Here is a 20,525-nt window from a genome sequence, read left to right on the forward strand (position 1 = left end):
GTGGAAGTCCGCCCAGCGCTACCTGCGGGTTTAGCAGTCCGTCAGAGTTAGAGGCGGATTATTTTGAGCATTTACCGTTTTATCTGGACTCTCTGAATTGACAAATTTGGCGTCCGGGTAGGTTTTCCTCACTGGAAGAGAGACTCGTGTTAAAAAATTAAACACCTTTACTTAGTTCACGTCTGAGGGATAAAGTGGCCGCTAAAATTCCTGAAGGGCTAAAGGTCAGGCCCTTAATATGGATTAGCTCCATCCTTAAACCAATTCCCTAAGAGGTTTGATATTAAATATTTCCAGTCACAGAAAATTCAGGTTCAGAAATAAATAGGCAAAATCAGTAAGGCAGTGCTAGACAATCCAAATACAGGTTTGTTTACCTGACTTTAATCTCCACAAACTTTCACATTATTCAGTGCCTCCATCTTATAATTACGCAGTGAATACTGTGTTAAACAGTGTGTTTCTGTGTGTGTAATAACTAGTTTACAGGTTATTATAACATAATACTATGTAAAATTCGATACATGTAACATTTTATGGTGTTCAAAATGTATCATTTTGAATTTTTCAAATATTAAAAACTTTTTAATGTAGCTGTGAACTATATAGATCTGTTACATGGGTATGTAATATTCTAGATGGACATTATGTAATATAACATGTAATTGTTATAAATTTTGATGCAATGTTTGTATATTTAAATCCTATTCCTTCATTCAACAACAATAGTTTATGTCATGCACCAGGCATTATACTGGAAATCAAAGGTGTATAGACAAAGTCCTTACCCTCCAGGAGTTCAGAGACACGTAAACAGATAAATCACAGTGGAACATAGCAATACGTTTGAATGTCTACCTTAAAAGGAAATTATCTGAGAACTGAACAGAGTGTATGGGTGTACAGATCAGCTAAATATAGCACAAATTTGGACTAGAATTTGGGATCCTACAATTAGATATAAATTAAAGGAAAAATAAGATGAGTATTATAATACTATTTTGATTTCTATTCATTACTAAAAACATTAGCAGTCCTCAAGTTCAAAGTGTATGTAATTTGACATATTATATAAATAGATGCCATAAGAAGAGAAAGAAAAGATGAGGAAAATCTAAAATTGGAAGTAAATTGGAAGTAAACTAAAACTGTAAGTAAATGTAGACAGTGGAAATGTAGAAAGAATGTAGTATATTTCTTCATACTAAAATCCATACTGGGACGCCTGGGTGGCTCAGCCGGTTAAGCATTCGATTCTTGATACTGGCTCAGGTCATGATCTCACAGTTCATGGGTTTGAGCCCTGGGTCAGGCTCTGCTGACAGCATGCAGCCTGCTTGGGATTCTCTCTCTCTGTCTCTCTCTCTCTCTCTCTCTGCCCCTCCCCTGCTCTCTCTCTCTCTCTCTCTGCCTCCATCTCTCTCTCTCTCTCAAAAATAAATAAATGAAATAAAATAAAATCCATACATATGGCAGCATTTGCTAACCTTGATGAGCTATCTTAGAATTTCACACTCTCATGCCTTCTATCATATATATTACATATGCCACTGGGAACAACATACCAAGGTAAAGCTTTGGGCAGGCAGTTTGATTTAGGCAGCAAGGAATAAAAAATCACAGGTCTGAGATTGCCATTTTTGTGCAGAGATAAAAGATTTGCCTTAGGACATATTCATAGAGACAGAAAGATTAACAGCTACCTGGAGATGGGGAAGGGTGGAATTTGGGACAAACTGCTAATAGATATAGGGTTTGTGGGGGTAATAAAATATTCTGAAACTAGATAGTGATGATGGTTGCAAAACATAGTGAATGTACTAAAAACTACTGAGTGTACACTTCAAAATGATAAAGTTTATGGTATGTGAAGTATATCTGAATTTTTGTAAATGTTATTAAAAATTTGGCCAAGAAGTCAGGGGTCCCAAATTCTAACTCCTATGTGTATTATTTAATTTATTTGATATATAATTGATGTTTGTATGAATTCTTAGAAAAAGAAAAAATCAATAGCAATATAGTGATTTCCCCCCTAAAGCTGAATATATTTAATGTAAAGGAATAATTTACAAATAACAATTTTATGTTAAATTTTCAATTTTTGAGGGGCGCCTGGGTGGCTCAGTCGGTTAGGCGTCCGACTTCGGCTCAGGTCATGATCTCGCGGTCCGTGAGTTGGAGCCCCGCGTCAGGCTCTGTGCTGACAGCTCAGAGCCTGGAGCCTGTTTCAGATTCTGTGTCTCCCTCTCTCTGTGACCCTCCCCCATTCATGCTGTCTCTCCCTGTCTCAAAAATAAATAAACGTTAAAAAAAAATTAAAAAAAAATTTTTTTCAATTTTTGATCTGTTAAGTCCAGAATGTTGGAACCACTGAAAAAACTTATTTTAATCATGTGGCACATTCCACAATGAGCAACTTCTCACTTAAATGGTCATGGCACATGGAAAAACTCTGGAAAATGATAGCTATTAAAGTGTAAGATACATTATTGCTTTGCTAACTTAAGTGCATAAGAATACATATTTGATGAACCAGTAGGCTCATTTCCTACTAAATAGGGGGTTTAGGCAAATTGCTTAATTTCTCCAAAATATATTTTAGTGATTTGAAGAGATAACAAAGATTAAATGACTGTATCTATCTCTATATAGATATACATGTACATTATAGATATATATAATGGGCATAGCACAATACCTGGCATGTGATAATTGATAAATACATGTTAGCTCTTATTAAATAAGGGACTTAAATTTTAAATATCTCAGACCCTCTATACCAACAGTAAAAGTTGGTCTTTAAATGTGGGTTCTGTTTCCTTCCCTTCCTTCCAAGGAAGAAGTCAGTTCCTCCACAAGTTAACAATAGCTAACATGTATTTAGTGTTTACTTTGTATCAGTCACCGTGCCAAGCCTTTTCTGTGTATTGAGTACGAATGAAATACATTTAATACTTGAGGGAACTGAGGCACAGAGAAGTTGTAATATGGCCAAAGTCACAGTGCTAAGAAGTGACGGAGCTATTGTATTCTAAGGGCTTTTTATTTTATTTTTTAATATAATTTACTGTCAAATTGGCTAACATATAGTGTGTAAAGTGTGCTCTTGGTTTTTGGGGTAGATTCCTATAGTTCATCGCTTACATGCAACACCCAGTGCTCATCCCACCAAGTGCCTTCCTCAAGGCCCATCACCCATTTTCCCCTCTCTCCTACCTCCCCCCATTAATCCTTAGTTTGTTCTCTGTGTTTAAGAGTCTCTTATGGTTTGCCTCCCTCCCTCCTTGCTTGTAACTTTTTTTTTTCTCCTTCCCTTCCCCCATGGTCTTCTGTTAAGTTTCTCAAGATCCACATAGAGTGAAAACATACGATAGCTGTCCTTCTCTGACTTATTTCACTCAGCGTAATACCTTCCAGTTCCATCCACATTGCTGCAAATGCATGATTTCATTCTTATTGCCAAGTAGTATTCCATTGTGTATATATATATATATATATATATATATATATATATATATATACCATGTCTTCTTTATCCATTCATCAGTTGGTGGACATTTAGGCTTTTTCCATAATTTGGCTATTGTTGAAAGCGCTGCTGTAAACATTGGGGTACACGTGCCCCTATGAATCAACACTCCTGTATCCTTTGGATAAATTCCTAGTAGTGCTATTGCTGGGTCATAGGGTAGTTCTATTTTTAATTTTTTGAGGAACCTCCACACGTTTTCCAGAGCGGCTGCACCAGTTTGCATTCCCACCAACAGTTTGCATTTGTTTCTCCACATCCTCGCCAGCATCAGTTGTTCCCTGAGTTGTTAATTTTAGCCACCCTCACTGGTGTAAGGTGGTAGCTCAGTGTGGTTTTGATTTGTATTTCCTAAGGGCTTTTAAAAGGATAAGAAAAAAAGCATCTCAGTGTGTAGAGAGGCAGACAGTTGACACAGGAACCCCTGGAGCCATTTCTACACTGCTGAACATACACATATATAGGAAAATAACAAAGATGTAAATATAGACAGAAGTGCAGAAGGCAAAGAGGTAGAATGAAGAAATAAAATCTTAATGTTGACTTAGCTGTATATGGCTAGGAAACCCGCCACAATGTTAGAGAGAAGCATTGTTTATAGTCAAAACTATGCCTTTACATATCATATCTGTAATTGGTTGATTATATTTAACTTCAGAAGAAATCAAGCTAGCAGCAGATTTTTTAGTAGATGATTCCATTTGTCTCTGGCAAATCCTCCCCCCCCCCCAAAGTTCCGTTTGGGATCTACATAGTTTTAGTTATACCACAAATACCTGAATCCTTAAGTTTGCTATAGAGTGACCATTTAGTTAATGAGGCAGAATGGATTCTGCAAGATTGACCTTTCTGTATCTGTCTCTATCCAGGAAGAAATGGTGAGTGCTAAGTGAGTGATAGCTGGAGGAAGGAATGATTTCAAATGCACCTTCATTTTTTCTTCAGGGGGTCACAGCTAATTAGCCAGCCATGAAGACCGAAGAGGCACGTCTACATATCAAGTTTGTAAGACATCCTTTCAGGGTATGTAAAAAGCTTTGGTTCTAGAGTCACTCTACCCGACTCACACTCTGCTACTTACCAGCTGAGGGGCCCTAGAAAATTACTTTCCCTCTTGGACCTCAATTTTTTAGATTTGAAATGGGAGGAATAATTACTTTCCCTGTGAGGTTGTTACAAGGATTAAATGAACTATTTCATGTAAAACACTCAGAAGGCATGTGGTAAATAGGCAGTAAATAGTAATAGTTTGAAGTAGAAAAGAGAATGATAATGCTGATTTCTGCCCTCTAGCAATGCATAAAACTCCTCAAGAGTTTATTTCCAACAGCATCCATGCTTGTCATCAAGAAGTACTGAACTTTTCCTATGTCTTATCTATCTTTTTATCTGCCCTTTCTAACATCCAGAACACAATTATTTGTTTCAGCTTTTCTCTCAGTCTCCGAGGGACAGGTCCTAGATGAAATTAAATCTGTAAGCACACTTTTAGGACCCTTCTCTACACACCAGGTCACAACATTTAGACAACTATCAACACCATCAACAGAGTTTACATAAATTGTGGTAAATGTAGGTGTAACTCTGTTAGGAGAAAATTTGAAAGGGTAGGGTAAACTAAACCATATGTAATTTTCAGCAATGGAAATAAAGCAGGGGAAATGTAGAAAGGATGAGATTTAGAAAGTGTTTGGGATATAGTTTATAGAACATCTCTTATTTCATATAAATCTATAGCTCCATGTTCACATTTTCATTCTTTCTGGACTTTTAAATTTTATTCACTTTCCCCTGAAACAGATCTGTAAGGTCTTTAAGAAAAGTGAACTATAATTATGAAGTCAGACTCTGAACATGTGCAGCTAGCTCTAAACCCTGCTGTGATCTATTTTTTTTTTTAATTGTGGTAAGAGCACTTAATATATCTACCTTTTTACATTTTTATTATTTATTTTTGAGAGAGAGACAGAGTCAGAGAGTGAGTGGGGAGGGGCAGGGAGAGAGTGAGAGACAGAATCCAAAGCAGGTTCCAGGCTTTGAGCTGTCAGCACAGAGCCTGACATAGGGTTTGAACCCACAAACCGTGAGATCCTGACCTGAGCCAAAGTCAAATGCTTAACAGAGCCACCCAGGTACCCCTACCCTCTTACATTTTGAACACATAATACATTACTGTTAACTATAGGCATGATGCTATACAGAGGATCTCTAGAACTTACTCATTTTGTATAACTGAACTTTATAGCCATTTAACAGCAATTCCCCCATTGCCCTCTCCTCCCAGCCCCTGGAAATCACCTTTCTATTTTCTGTTTTTACGAGTGTGACTATTTTATATACCTCATGTAAGTGGAATCATGTAAGGGCAATATTTGTCCTTCTGTGAGTGTCTTATTTTATTATTATAATGTCCTCCAGGTTCATCCATGTTGTTTAATATGTCAGAATTTCTTTCTTTTTTTAAGGCTGAGTAATATTCTATCCATTTATCTGTCAATAGGAATTTAGGTTGTTTCTGTATCTTGGCTATTGTGAATAATGCTGCAGAGTAAACATGGGAATCCAGATATCATTTTGAGATCCTGATTTCAGTTCTTTTGAATAAATTCCCAGAATTGGGATTGCTGGTTCATATAGTAGTTCTACTCGTAATTTTTGGGAAATCTTCATACTGTGTTCTATAGTGGCTACACCATTTTACGTTCCCAAAAACAGTATGTAAGGGTTACGGTTCTCCATATCCTTGCCAATATATGTTGTTGTTATTATTTTTATTATTACTGTTATTATAGCCATCCTGACAAATGTGAGGCGATATCTCATTGCGGGTTTTTTTGTTTGTTTGTTTTGTTTTGTTTTGTTTTTTGCATTTCCTTGATGATTCAGGATGTTGAGTATCTTTTCAGATACCTATTAGTTATTTGTATGTTTTCTTTGGAGAAATGTCTATTGAAATTCTTTGCCCATTTTTTAATTGGGTTGTTTGTTTGTTTGCTATTGAATTGTAGGAGTTCCATATGTATTTTGGAGATTAACCCTTTATTACCTTTATTAGTTACATTATAGTTTGCACATATTTTCTCCCATTCTGTAAGTTGCCTTTTCACTTGATTGTTTATTTCCCTGTGCAGAATTTTTTAGTTTAATTTAGTCCCACTAGTTTATTTTTGCTTTTGTTGCTTGTGCTTTTGGTATCATGTCCAAGAAATTAGTGCCTAGACTAATGTCTTGAAGCTCTTCCCTATGTTTTCTCCTAGGAGTTTTACAACTTCAGGTCTTACATTTCAATATTCCATTTACTTTGAGTTGATTTTTGCACATGATATATGTTTAATGGTTTGATTTGTGGGGAGTGGGTAAAAACAAAATGAAATATAAGAACATTTCCTTTTAAAAAGATAAAATTTGAAAATATGTCATTTGTGAAATAAAGGGATATTTTTTCATTCTCTTTTCTCAAAATTACTTAACGTTGTTTATGGATTTTATTCTAAACCTACATGATGGACAGATGCCACATGCAGACACAGTCCCTCCCCTCTCAGAGTTTATATCCTAGTAGCTTCCATCAGTCCAACTGGAATAAAGCAAAAATTTGTTTGGAGCAAATATTTGAGACTAGCTGTGTTTCTAAACTTTAATGTGCATTCAGACCACTGGTGACCTCATTAAAATGCAGCTTTTGAATCAGTCTACCTAGGGCCTGAAATTCTACATCTTTAAAACAATTTTTTTAAGTTTTATTTATGTATTTATTTTGAGAGGGAGAGAGAGAGAGAGAGAGAGAGCGAGCGCATGAGCAGAGAGAGGGAGAGAGAGAATCCCAAGCAGGCTCCACACTGTCAGGGCAGAGCCTGAGGCAGGGCTCAAACTCATAAACTGTGAGATCATGACCTGAGCCGAAATCAAGAGTTGGATGCTTAACTGACTGAGCCACCCAGGTGCCCCTGAAATTCTACATTTTTAACAAGCTTTCAGATTGCTGTTCTGGACACTAAGTTTTAAGAAGCAAGGGTTAGATGAAATGGAAGAGAAAATATCCGAGTTTCTGAACATTGATCCAGCTAACAACATTGCATGACTAGTCTATAACTTGTGGCTCCTTTAACAGTGTAGGGGAGAAAAGACTTTCACTCTTCTACTAGGTTCAATAGCTGAGTCTATAAAATGAATTGACAACAGGTAGATTAACAGGAGAAAAGGTAATTTATTAATTTTTAATATTATGTTTATTAGGACATCACAGAGGGAAAAAAAGTGAATACTCAAAGAAGTGGTGAGATTTGAGAACTTATATGCCATCTTTAACAGAGGAAGGAGAGGATATAGGCAACTTAGGGGACAGTAAATTATTTTTAGGGAAAATGAATGGGCCGTTAGAAGAATAGATGGGAGATATAATAGTTTGTGACAAAGTTTGTCTGGCTGTGGTGTTGACTTCTGGTCTCCTCCCAATGGTAGGAGTCAATCCCAGGGAGGGAATTTATGACAATTGAATTACTTTTGAAGGCTCTTTTTTTATGAAGCTGAGGGAAGTTCAGAGAAAGCCTCTCCCTGCATTTGTTGTTTTCCAAGTGCCTTCACCTCAAAATAATCACTATACCAAAGTGGCATGTTTTGGGGTAGCATATCCAGAACTCCTTCAACAGCCATACTAAATTAAAATGCTTGCTTCTTACTAATGGAACTTTACCTCTGAAATTTTCTTGCTCCTTAAACATTAGGAAGCTTATCTGCTAGAGGGATATATATCTGTGAGCAACTCACACATCTTTATTAATATTATTATCTATACTCAATGATTGGTTCTGGACTTTGGAAAGAATTACAATCCCAATAAAAGAAGATTTCTTGGTTCTTTTAACATGACAAAATGCTTGGATAAATAAAAATGTGAAAACTTATAATTGCAAAATAACTCTAAAATATCTAGATCTCATTGTAGGGCAATTAATAATGAATAAAGAAGTGGTTATATAAAATCCAAATACTAATAATGGTAAGTACTTAATCTACCCAAAGGAAAAGCCCAGCCAAAATACTCATCTTGCACCAAAATACATGTTCAAAAATCGATATTTGCATGCCGAAGTCTTGTTTGAAAAGGCGATTATGGTCTCACAAGTAAATCATAAGAATTTTAAAAATTTTGTAAATGCTGTATTTATATGACAGACAAGAACCACTCTGAAGGAATCATTATGGTTTGGGAAATGATATGCAATTTCAAAATCATCTAAATCATTTCAATTGCCTGTATTTACATTTATATAATGGGTATTTATAATGGTGATTATTTTAGAACTTACCTTGTTTTCCAGGATCTCACATTGGTTTCTATGGGAACAAGAATGGCTCTAAAGAGGAGCATTTTAAGAACTCTTTTCACATTCAGTGACTGCTAACTGAACTGCAAATTCTGTTTGTTAACGGTTTTTAACTCTTAAATTTTAACACAGAAATAAAAGTTGGGCATTCTAGCTTCATAAATCATTTTAAATAATAAAAACTATTTTTATGAAACATCTGGCACATTGAAACATTAGAAAATAAAATAACTAGCTTTAGGAGCTAATAATTTGTTCACTTTATTAAATTCATTAGTGATTAATCCATATTGGCCTTGTGCTTTCTCTTATGTAAAGAAAACATATCTGATATATTGTTTCAATACATTTTCTCTGCTGTTGATGTGTGTATATATGCTTTCTTACTTTTGTAAAAATTCCTTTCAAAAGCAGTATAAAATGTTACGCATTTAAAGTTTTCCTCTGCCAATGCCTCACCCATCCTGTGCTATTATTTACCCTAGTACCATGTTATACCTTTACCATGTTCTCACACCAGCTGGAACTTATTTTTAGTATTTTTTGAAACAAGCTCATAAGTCTTCAAGTTTCATTTTTTCTTTTTCTTGGAATAGATTTTTAGATCATAAAAAGCCCAATGTGTAACTTATGTTACATTTGTGCAGTTTACTATATTTAATATTTCCTTACATTTCATGTTTTCCCATAAACTTTATTTTTTTAATTCCCTGGAGAAATGATATTTCAGTATATTTTTATTTAATTCCCTCTCAAAGTAATTAAAACCCACTAAAAATAAGAGAAGCCTATTTCAGAAAAGAGTGCTAAAACTAAATTTTTGTTATGCCCAAACTATAAAAGATGCCGGTTGAAAGCACATGGCATCTTATAACCAGCTTATGTAATAGCTACTCCAGTTATTGGTGACATATAATCTGCGTCTTAAATCCAAAAAGTGCAGGTTGATGGCAGAGTGCCAGACAAAGTGGAATAAGCGAGATTGTTTTTTACCTTCTTGGACTGGTGGTTTTCTGCTGTCAACAGTGTTGCCCTGGCCGTGGTCAGGATTGCTAGAGACTAGTGACAGTTTGAGCAGTGAAGCAACTGGCATTGTGTGACCAAGAGACTATCCTATAAGATGCTGACTTGGTGTAAACTCCAAGAGATGTATTTTTCTTTCATAAATACATTTTTCACTCAGATTTGATTTTATGAAATAAATTAGGGATTATTACACTTCAAAAAAAGTGAAGATAAATAAATGGGAAACATGTAACCAAATATTTTGGGGAAATGATTAATTGGCTCTTTTTTCTAAAAGTTGATTTTCAAGTGAAGCAGAAAACAAGCTGAAAGGTAAAAGCAAGTACTATGTTAATCTTCATAAGAGAAATATTTATAAAGTATTCTTATCTGAAAGTGAGGACAATGATGGTTAGGGCTACTAAAAGTAGGGTCCATGAACCATTGCCCATTTGGGAAAAGATAAATATAAAAACTGACTCTTCCTATTTCATTGAACCCTGTGATTTTGTATTTTGAAAAAATCAGTCCATGGCATTTGAAAATTTTTGAAAGCTGCCCTTTACTACAATTAGTTTGAGCTGCATTGATCTAGCATAAATTACTATAAACCAGAAAAAAAAAGAGTGCCATTTGAACTTCATAGTATTGACAATAATTTATTCCATGTGATTCTGAAAGCTAGGAAGTGAAAGGTTTTTATCTCTGAAAGATCTCTCTTTAGCCCTAATATAACATCTTTATTTTCATAAGATTACAGCAAAGCAGGCTGAAGCCAATATTCTCTCCTTTTGCAGATGGAAAAACAAAAGTACAAAGGGCTTAAGTGAGATGTCTGATATTACACAATTATCATCAAAATTTTAAAGTCAAGGGAAGAGCATTGCATAGAACTTGTTTAATAGTCTGATGAATAAAATAAAAACACCCTAGGTTGATTATGGCAGCAAATTGGATATATTTGCAATTCCATATGGTAGATGGCAGTGCTTTGTCTTAAGGTTTCAGAAGGAAAAGCATTATGTTACAGTCATTCAATGGATGACTAGTAAAACTACACATACTAAATAAAAAGGTAAGGAGTTTGAAAGAATTCACTAAGCAAAACCAAAATTGAAAAGAATGAAGGTAGGAATGCATGCATAGTTGGCTAAAGAACTGATATAGCAGAAATATAAGTCCACACTTCTTTGAAAGATATAAAATCCCACAAGAGAAAAGGCTTGACATCTTGGACACATAGAAATAAAATGAAAATAGAAAGGGAGAGTTTAGACATACACTAGGAATTTTTGTTAGTTGTTGAGAGTATTAGGTTAGTTGAGTGGGTGCCCAAAGGAATCTCTGAGGACATTTAAAACCTCATTGAACAAAGCCGTGGACATTGTATTGTGCAGAGCAAGACTTCAATGGCAAGGGGGATGGACTGGATCAACCATGAGGTCTTTTTCAGCTCTAATTTCTAGTATCCCATAGCTCTGTGAAGAATAGTTGCTAAATTGCTTGATCAACCCAGACAAACAAAACTCAACACAAGAATAAAACTCCAGACAAAACAATAAAGTTAGCCAAAATTGAAACACGCCCCTCCAAAAAGAAAAACAAAAACCCTAAATCTTGCATCATACACCAAAGACGACAAATTCAGACTCCTGGCAACCTGCCCAGAGAAATGAATTCCAGAGACAGGACCCTTCAGGGAGCAAGCCCAACTAGAAGGCTGGGAGAGTTCAGCTTCACAGTTAGGCTTGCAAAACCTTCCAGCTGATCTTAATACTAGAGCAGGCTTAAAAAGTGAAAAGGAAAAGAAATTAAAGAATCTGGTCTATGAGTGAACTATTCATTCAACAAAGATTTGTGGAGTGCCTGCTGTAAGCCAATCACTACTCTAGGGTAGGGTACATCAGTGAACAAAACAGACAAGATCTCTGTTCTTGTGAAACTTACATTCTAGCACAATGAACAATAAACAACACAGGATGGTGTATCATAAGAAGTAATGAATGCTAAGTGGGGTAAAAAGATGAGGGACAGGGGATGGAATCCCAGCAGGTGACTGTATTTAATAATGCAACTGGGGTAGAACTCATGGAGGAGAGACATCTGAGCAAGACTGGAAGTGAAAGGAGGTAGCCAGGTGAATTTTGGGGGAAGAACATTAAGTATAGGAGGAAAGTCAGAGCAAACCTGGTGTGTCTGAGGAACGGGAAGGAGGCTAGTGTGGCTGGAGGGGAGTGAGCATAAAGAAAACCATAGAGTGAGTCAAGGAAGCCTAGGTTGTTAACACGACCTTGTCTTTTACTCCATCTGAGTTAACTACCCACAATATCTTGCTTCTAGGATTCTAGGAACTCAGTAAGAAACTAATTCATTCCAGGTATCAAATTTCCTAGGAAACCATTCCACCCATATATCAATAGTGTTTCTGCAGGTTACTTAAGTCTGTAAGTTTTACTAATGTCAGCATTATCCAGGGATGTGGGCCCTTAATGTAAAAGTATGTCCTATAATTACTGCTACTGAGAATGAGGAAGACTCATCAATATTGAAACTCTGGATATTTGCTTCCATTTATTCTTAGACCAGCAATAAAAAAATCCAAACAAAATTGCATTTGTGATCTTTGTACGATATTTACACATATATGAACTATGTCTTCTGTCACAGAAAATAAACCCTTAATATTGGCAATTCTGTTACAGGCTCATGTTCTTGAAATCTAATCTTTACTAGGGACTTGATAAATATTTAAACATAAGGAAAAGCATAAATCAATTTAGAAGACAAAAAGTGGATTTTGCTTTTGAGAAGTAAAGACAATATGAAAGGAATTATTAGATGTTTTCAGATATTTGAAAAAAAAATTGTAATAAAATTAAAAGTTAAGTTAGAAAATCACTTTCAATGTTCATTCATTAATTGAAAAAAAGTGTGATGAGTGCCTGCAATGTGCCTAGCAAGTTTTCTAGATTCTATGGATACAAGAATGAACAAGAACAAACAATACACAAAGGTCTGCAGTCTACTATGTTATTCCAGTAAGATTCTCCTCAAGGAGGACAAGGAATGGGTCCCCATTACCAAGCTGGGCTACCTGGTCAAGGACATGAAGATCAATTCCCTGGAGGAAATCTCTGTCTTCTCCCTGCCCATCAATCATTGACTTTTTCCTGGGGGCATTCCTCAAGGATGAGGTATTGAAGATTATACCTGTGCAAAAGCAGACCCTTGCTGGCCAGCTGATCAGGTTCAGGGCATTTGTTGCTATCAGAGATTACAATGGACATATCGGTCTGGGTGTTAACTGCTCTGAGGAGGTAGCCACTGCCATCTGTGGGGCCATCATCGTGGCCAAGCTTTCCATTGTCCTTGTGCAAGGAGGCTACTCAGGGAACAAGATCAGCAAGCCCCACACTGTCCCATGACCACTGTGGGTCTGTGCTGGTGTGCCTCATCCTTGCCCCTCGAGGCACTGGCATTGTCTCAGCCCCTGTGCCCAAGAAGCTACTGATGATGGCCGGTATGGACGACTGCTATACCTCAGCGAGGGGCTGCACTGCCACCCTGGGCAACCTTGCCAAGGCCACTTTTGATGCCATTTCCAAGACCTACCCCTGACCTCTGGAAAGAGACTGTGTTCACCAAGTCTCCTTATCAGGAATTTACCGACCATCTTGTAAAGATCCACACCAGAGTCTCCATGCAGAGGACCCAGGCTTCAGCTGTAAGAAAAATAAAGTGAATTAAAGCTTAAAAAAAAAAATCTTCTCAGGCAGTTCACCAGATAATTCCTGTGTAATAATATGCAATTGAGGACATGGATTCAAAGCTCATCTGCAACCCAACATCACCTTTTAAGATGGAATATGTTAGTAAAGGATGCTCTATGCTTGTCCCCACCTCATCATTCCACTCTTTGAATATCCTCAAAGACTACATGCTGAATTTTTTTTAGGAACTTTAGGTAAGGAAAAGAGCATAGCATTTGAGTAAGAGCTGTGTTGTCCAGTATACCAGCCACCAGCCACGGGTAACTACTGAGCAATTGAAATGTGGCTAGTTCAGATTGAGACGTGCTCTAAGTATAAAACACACTGGATTTTGATGGCTCAGTTTGAAAAAGAAAGTGTAAGCTATCCAAAAACTTTGTGTTGATTACATATTGAAATGCTGATATTTTTAACACATTGAGTTAAATAACATATGTTATTAATTTATCATTTCTTTTTACTTTTTTTTATGTGGCTACTAGAAAACTTATATCTGTGACTCAGTTTCCCCAAGTGAAGGGATCTACATTTGTTTCCTATATCAGCTCAGTACTGTTACATAACAGAAGCTGATTCTTATTGAGTACTCAGCTCACTGAGTGGCAAACTCTCTTCCAAGCAAGTTACTTGTGTTTAAACATTTATCCTCATAATAACCCTGTGAAGAACGATTTCTCTGGATGAATAATTTGAGGCACTGAAAGGTCAAGAAACTTGCCAAAGGCTATACATCTAGTGACCAGGAGAGCAATAAGCTTTAAAGCTATAACTAACCCAGTGACTCTCAATCCTGAGTGTCATCAGAATTACCTGCAGAGCTTGTTAAAACGCAGATTGCTGAGCTCCTCCTCCAAAAGTTCTGACTCCTTTGACCTGGGGAGTAACCTGAGAATGTGCATTGCTAACAAGCTTCCAGGTGATTTTGATGCTGCTGATTTGCAAACCACATTTTGAGAACCATTAGTCTAATAAAGTCTTCAGCATTTTTGAACCATTGTTTCTTTACCTTAAAGTGTGGATATTCCATATACCTACCTCACAAACCATGAAATTCACCATTTTAAAGGCTGCAACTCCAGGGTTTTGGTATATTCAGTTTTGCAACTATCATTGCTATCCAGTTCCAAAATGTTTCCATCACTCCAAAAAGAAACCCAATATCCATTAGCAGTCTCCATTACCCCTTCCCCCAGGTCCTGGTAACCACTAATCACCTTCTTTATGGATTTGCCTATTATGGACATTTCATGCAAATTGAAAATATAATATGTGGTCTTTTGTGTCTGGCTTCTTTCACTTAGCATAAGGTTTTCAAGGTTCATCCATGTTATAACATGTATGGATACTTAATTCCATTTTATGGTCAAATAATATAAAATTATATGGGCATACCACATTTTGTTTATCCATTTATCAGTTGATGCACATTTTGGTTGTTTCCACTTTTTGGTTATTATGAACTTGTGTGGATTTGTTTTCATTTTTTCATGGGATATAACTGGGAATGAGTTCAGCAGGAGTGGAATTGCTGACTCCTATAGTGTCTCTATATTTAACATTTTGAAGAACTATCAAACTATTTCCAAAGCATTGCACCATTTTACATTACCATTGGCAATGTATGAGGGTTCCAGTTTTTCCATAACCTTGACAACACTTGTCATTGTCTGTCATTTTGATTATAGCCATCCCAATGGGTGTGAAGTAGTGTCTCATTAGGGTTTTGATTTGCATTGCTGTATGACTAATGATGTTTAGTTTTTCAAGTGCTATTGGACATTTATATATCTTCTTTGGAGAAATGCCTATCCAAATCTTTGCCCATGTTTAAACTGGGTTGTCTTTTTATTGTTGAGGTATAAGAATTCTTTATGTATTCTGGGTACAAGTCCCTTATTGGATATATGACTTGCAATTTCTCCCATTCTGTGGGTTGCCTTTTCACTTTCTCAACAGTGTCCATTGAAGCAAAAAGCTTTTAATCTTGTAATTTATATATTTTAAACTGTATATATTTAAGTGTACAACATGATGATTTGGTATACATATAGACTGTGAAATGATTACTGCAATTAAGCTAATTAACATATCATCTCACATAGTTACAATTAAAAAGTTTTTAAGCTTGGGGTGCCTGGGCAGCTCAGTCCATTAAACATCTGACTGTTGGTTTCGGCTCAGGTCATGATCTCATGGTTTCTTGATTTCCAGCCCGGCGTTGGACTCTGTGCTGGTAGTGCAGAGCTTGCTTGGGATTTTCCCTCTCTCCATCTCTCTCTGCCCCTCCCCTATTCACGTTGTCTCTGTCTCTCTCAAATAAATAAACTTAAAAAAATTTTTTTTCGATGAAATCCAATTTATCTGTTTTTCCTTTTATCACTTGTGCTTTTAGGTTACGTCTAGAAACAATTGCATAATCCAAGGTCATGAAGATTCAGGTCAGTAATCCATTTTGAGTTAATTTTTATACATGGTGTGAAATAAGGGTCCAATTTTATTCTTTATCATATCCAGTTATCCCAATCACAGGATCCTTTCAAAATTTAGGTAAAAATACTTCAGAGGCTATATTAATTATAGTGTGTTTATTAATAATAATTACAATACGATTTCCCCACTCTGCATGCTTCTCTGCTATTCTGTCAAAGATTTGTAAACACTCCTATTTAGAACAAAACAAATGTCCATTGAATTAAAACCTCAAGTCAGTAGGGCTCCTGGGTGGCTCAGTGGGTTGAGTGGCTGACTTTGGCTCAGGTCATGATCTCATGGTTCATGAACCACATCAGGCTCACTGCTGTAGCACAGAGCCTGCCTTGGATCCTCTGTTCCCCTCTCTCTGCTCCTCCCCTACCACACTCTCTCCTTCAAACATGAATAAACATTTAAAAATAAAACCTCAAGTCAGTAATGACTGAACACAAGATTGGCAATTGTTCAATTACACTCCTTCATTTACTGTTATGTATTAAAGTGCCAAGATCCCTACCATTATGTCAACCTATATTAATTCCCCCATTCACATATATAGGATGAGGAACAAAGGAATGTATATCCTATATGATTCTCCTTTGCGATTTTATAATACCATTTTGCTCTCGTTTGTGCTTATGGTACCTAGTCACTGATGATATAACTACAAATTTGAAATGTGGTGAGTTAATTGCTGTATGCAATTGTAATAATTGGATATACAAAACAGACCAAAATAAGATGAATGCTAGAACATTTTTTTTTTTTAAAGGAGAGAAAAAAAGGCAAGTCCTACTGTGGGACTGACAGCAATTAATATACATAGGCACTTTTTTCCCATTGGAAGTCAGCTAAATGGAACGTAGAAGACATTGTTCAAAGGTTGTAAGAGGGTTGCATTGAGGGTGAAGATACAGAAAGTGTGGGTACATATGGCATCCAGAAAGATGGGAATTATAAAGAATTTGGGGGCATGTCTGTAAACTAAGGGCCCCCAGACTAGTGACAGGAATATTTAGGCTCCTGGGCAGATATAAGTCTGTGGTGCCATAATTGTAAGGGGAAGTTTCCTCAAGCTGTTTCAGCTTAAAAAATGTTCTCTTTGCTTTATTCCCTACCTCCATAGTCATTAGGCCTGTGTCTGTCCTTGGTTCAATTCTGAGGTCAGTATCTAGAGAAAAAAAATTAATGTTCTTAGTGTTATAAATTAATAAAGTTTTCTAGTGACTTTATCGAACATAAGCCTAAACTCTGTCAGATGAAGCTCTGGATCTAAATGAGGAAAAAAACCCTAGACTAGCATTGAGTCCAAGCAACATTGCTGAGTAGAGAGATGATAATGAAATTAGAAACCAAGCCACAGAGCCTTCTGCATTTGTTTCAGAATCACATATATATTCAATAAAATTCTGGTGAGTTACCCTCATGAGTCAAATGATAGAAGTAAAATTTGAAGTCAAGTTCTTCTTTTTGAGTATATTGACTGAATAACTCCTTAGCATTCAAAGAATTTTGGATAGGGATGTAAGTATCTCAGTATGTTTAAGGAGGTAGTAATTCCTTAAATACCCATTCCTGTGAAAATGCCCACTACATTTGGTAACATTTAGTTGAAAGTTTCTGAAAAATAAACATTACCCCTAGATAGGAAATAAAAGTTTATTTCTTTCAAACTTCACCCTTATGAACAAGAACTGAATACCAATGGGTGTTATCCCACAACTTCAGACTAGGGATTATGACTGGAAGACTTTTATATAATTTATTGTTTTTTTTTTGTTTTTGTTTTTGTTTTACAACTTCCCCCATGCTTACTACATTCTTTTCTTTTCTGGTGTCAGCATTCCTATAGTACTTTGGTCTAAACTTCTAAAGCAGAAATGGTGTGCATGTCCATACTGTTAACAACTAAGTACTAGAGAGTACATGATCCACTCACAGCCAGTCTTGGAGATGAGAAAAAAGAGGAATCTCTAGGGATAGATGCAGTAGGCACAGCAATAAAGAGAAAAGGAATGCAGGCTATGAAATTCAGTCTTACAACTTTAAAGTCATGTGGTGAATTTATGTTCCATAAAATTCTTGTTAGTAACTACCATGAGTCATAAGTCTAATCACATGAGTTCCATGGGCCTACTTGAGGGAATAAAAGGAGCAGTTGGAAATAACCTTAGGTCAGAGACTGGACCCCACAGAAGAGTAGCCTCTCTATCTCCTGTTGGTCCCACCAGGTGAGATTCTCTTGAATTAAGCAATGATAGCATAAACCATAACAACAACAGACACCACAGAAGTGGTGACCATACCCCACTCTAGCTACCTAGATTCTGGTATAGACCTAATCATGTCTCTTTTCAAAACCTGCAGTTGCCTCTGCTGTCTTGTGACTTCCTTTGATTACATGTGAGGTTGTTTCTACACTCACACCTGTGACTGAATTGAATGGCTGATTGCCTCACTCCAGTTCACATTACCTGACTAGATCAAGCAATGGTGTGTCAACTCCAAGGGCTCAGGGATGGTGAGCAGAGCAAAGCAAGCACAGATATGAAAACCAGCACATAGGGTCTTATGAAAAGCATGAATTTTTAGGATATTAGAGAAGCAAGCTATAGTTAGCTTACTTCTGAATTCTGGGGCTGATTCCAAGCAAAGCAAAATTCCCCATATCCTGGGCAGAGCAAGTCTATACATGTGGTGGCCTTGATGTCTTCTCCCTAGGCAATCACTTCTCTTACCTTAGAACAGCACAGTCAGGTTGCCAAGGACTTTCCCCCTCACATCGAGGGGCTGATTCATGAAACAGTGACTTGCTGGGTTATACTGTGTCTTGGATTTTAAAAACTGAGCAGGAGCCAGGGTGTGGACTGTCTATGCAATTCTGTCCTCAACTTGTGTCAGCATGTTTTGGTATTTAAGCCAAGTTTAAGTGCATCTGATTTGTGTGAAGAAAATTCAACAAAGGAATAAAATCATTATAGTCATATTCATTGACAGGAAAGTCAAATATTTTGGTCAGTGGGTGAAATGGATCATTGATTATTTTTAAAAAGCTCTGATATTATAACTTTAGCCCTAAAGTAATTCTCTTTTAGGCACTATTTATCTATTTCATTTCACTAAACTATATAAGCCTCCCATGAAGTAGAATTTTATCTATTTTACAAATGGAAAAATGACTTTTTAAAGATCATAATTAATCAATGATAAGCTAAAGAAAAATAGCCCTGAGTTTCTTCATCTCTGTTCATGATAGCAAGGGAAAAGTAATTTTTTAGACTTCCATGATAAACACATTTACTGTGAACTTAAAAAATGCTATTTTTCCTGTGTGCTTGCAATTAAAAAAAAATAACCATGAGGGGCACCTAGTTGGCTTAGTCAGTTGAGCATTCGACTTCGGCTCAGGTCATGATCTGGCGGTTCATGAGTTTGAGCCCCACAACAGGCTCACTGATGTCAGCCTGTCAGAGCAGAGCCCAGTTTGGGTCCTCTGTCCCCCTCTCTCTGCCCCTCCTCCACTTGTGCTCTCCCAAAAATAAATATTTATTTATTTAGAATATTCTAAAATATTAGAAAAAATTTAACAAAATAACAAAACCATGAAAATGGGAGGAGAATATATATTTTAAGGAATTTATTCAAAGCAAAATTCTATTTACATAATCTTTCATTTTAGCTATTTTTCTAATAAACTTTATTTTCTAGAACAGTTTTAGAGTTATAGAAAAATTATGAGGATAGTATGGAGAATCCCATATAACCCACAACTAGTTTCCTCTGTCATTAACATCTTACCTTAGTATGGTATATTTGTCACAATTAATGAACCGATATCAATATATTGTTTTTAATTAAAGTCTGTACTCTACTTAGATTTTTTTAGTTTTACCCAATGTCCTTTTTTCTGTTCCAGGATATCATATTACATTTAATCATTTCTCCTTAAGCCTCTATTGACAGTGACAATTTTTTAGACTTTCTTGGTTTTTGATGACCTTGACAGGTTTGAGGAGTACTTTTGGTTTTAGCTATATCTATATTAGCTATCTTGTAAAATGTCCCTCTAATGAGATTTTTCTAATTTTTTTTCTCAATTGGATGGAAGTTACCATCTTTGGAAGCAAGACCACAGACATAAAGTGCCAATTTAATCCCATGATTTATCACTGTTGATAATCACCTTGACTACCTGGCTGAAGTAGTTTTTGTCAGGTTACATGCTCTTTTGATATTTTACTTAGTCATAGAAAATGTTCTCTTCATTAAAAATTACTAACTTTAATTTTAAACATAATTTACCCAAGTAGCAATAAAATTAGAACTAGCTATCACTGAACAGGTTACAGTACATAAGAGATGACATTGCATATTTAGGAGAGTGACAAGAAAAGGAATTACACAACAGAAAAACTAGTT

At 36.2% G+C, this 20,525-nt stretch overlaps 1 long non-coding RNA gene and 1 pseudogene across 1 annotated transcript; both read left to right on the plus strand.

Moving 5' to 3' along the window:
- The first annotated feature begins 3 nt into the window (after nucleotides 1–3).
- LOC109263723 (uncharacterized) lies at nucleotides 4–9,223 on the plus strand. The gene is made up of 3 exons (XR_002078350.2): nucleotides 4–117; nucleotides 4,478–4,555; nucleotides 8,854–9,223. It is a non-coding gene; the product is annotated as an uncharacterized LOC109263723 (long non-coding RNA).
- Nucleotides 9,224–12,774: 3,551 nt separating this feature from the next.
- On the plus strand, nucleotides 12,775–14,086 carry LOC109263720 (40S ribosomal protein S2-like; annotated as a pseudogene).
- Nucleotides 14,087–20,525: the final 6,439 nt, after the last annotated feature.

Source organism: Panthera pardus, unplaced genomic scaffold, assembly GCF_024362965.1.
Source record: "Panthera pardus isolate Hobbes unplaced genomic scaffold, ASM2436296v1 HiC_scaffold_8, whole genome shotgun sequence".
In the NCBI taxonomy this organism is placed as follows: domain Eukaryota; kingdom Metazoa; phylum Chordata; class Mammalia; order Carnivora; family Felidae; genus Panthera; species Panthera pardus.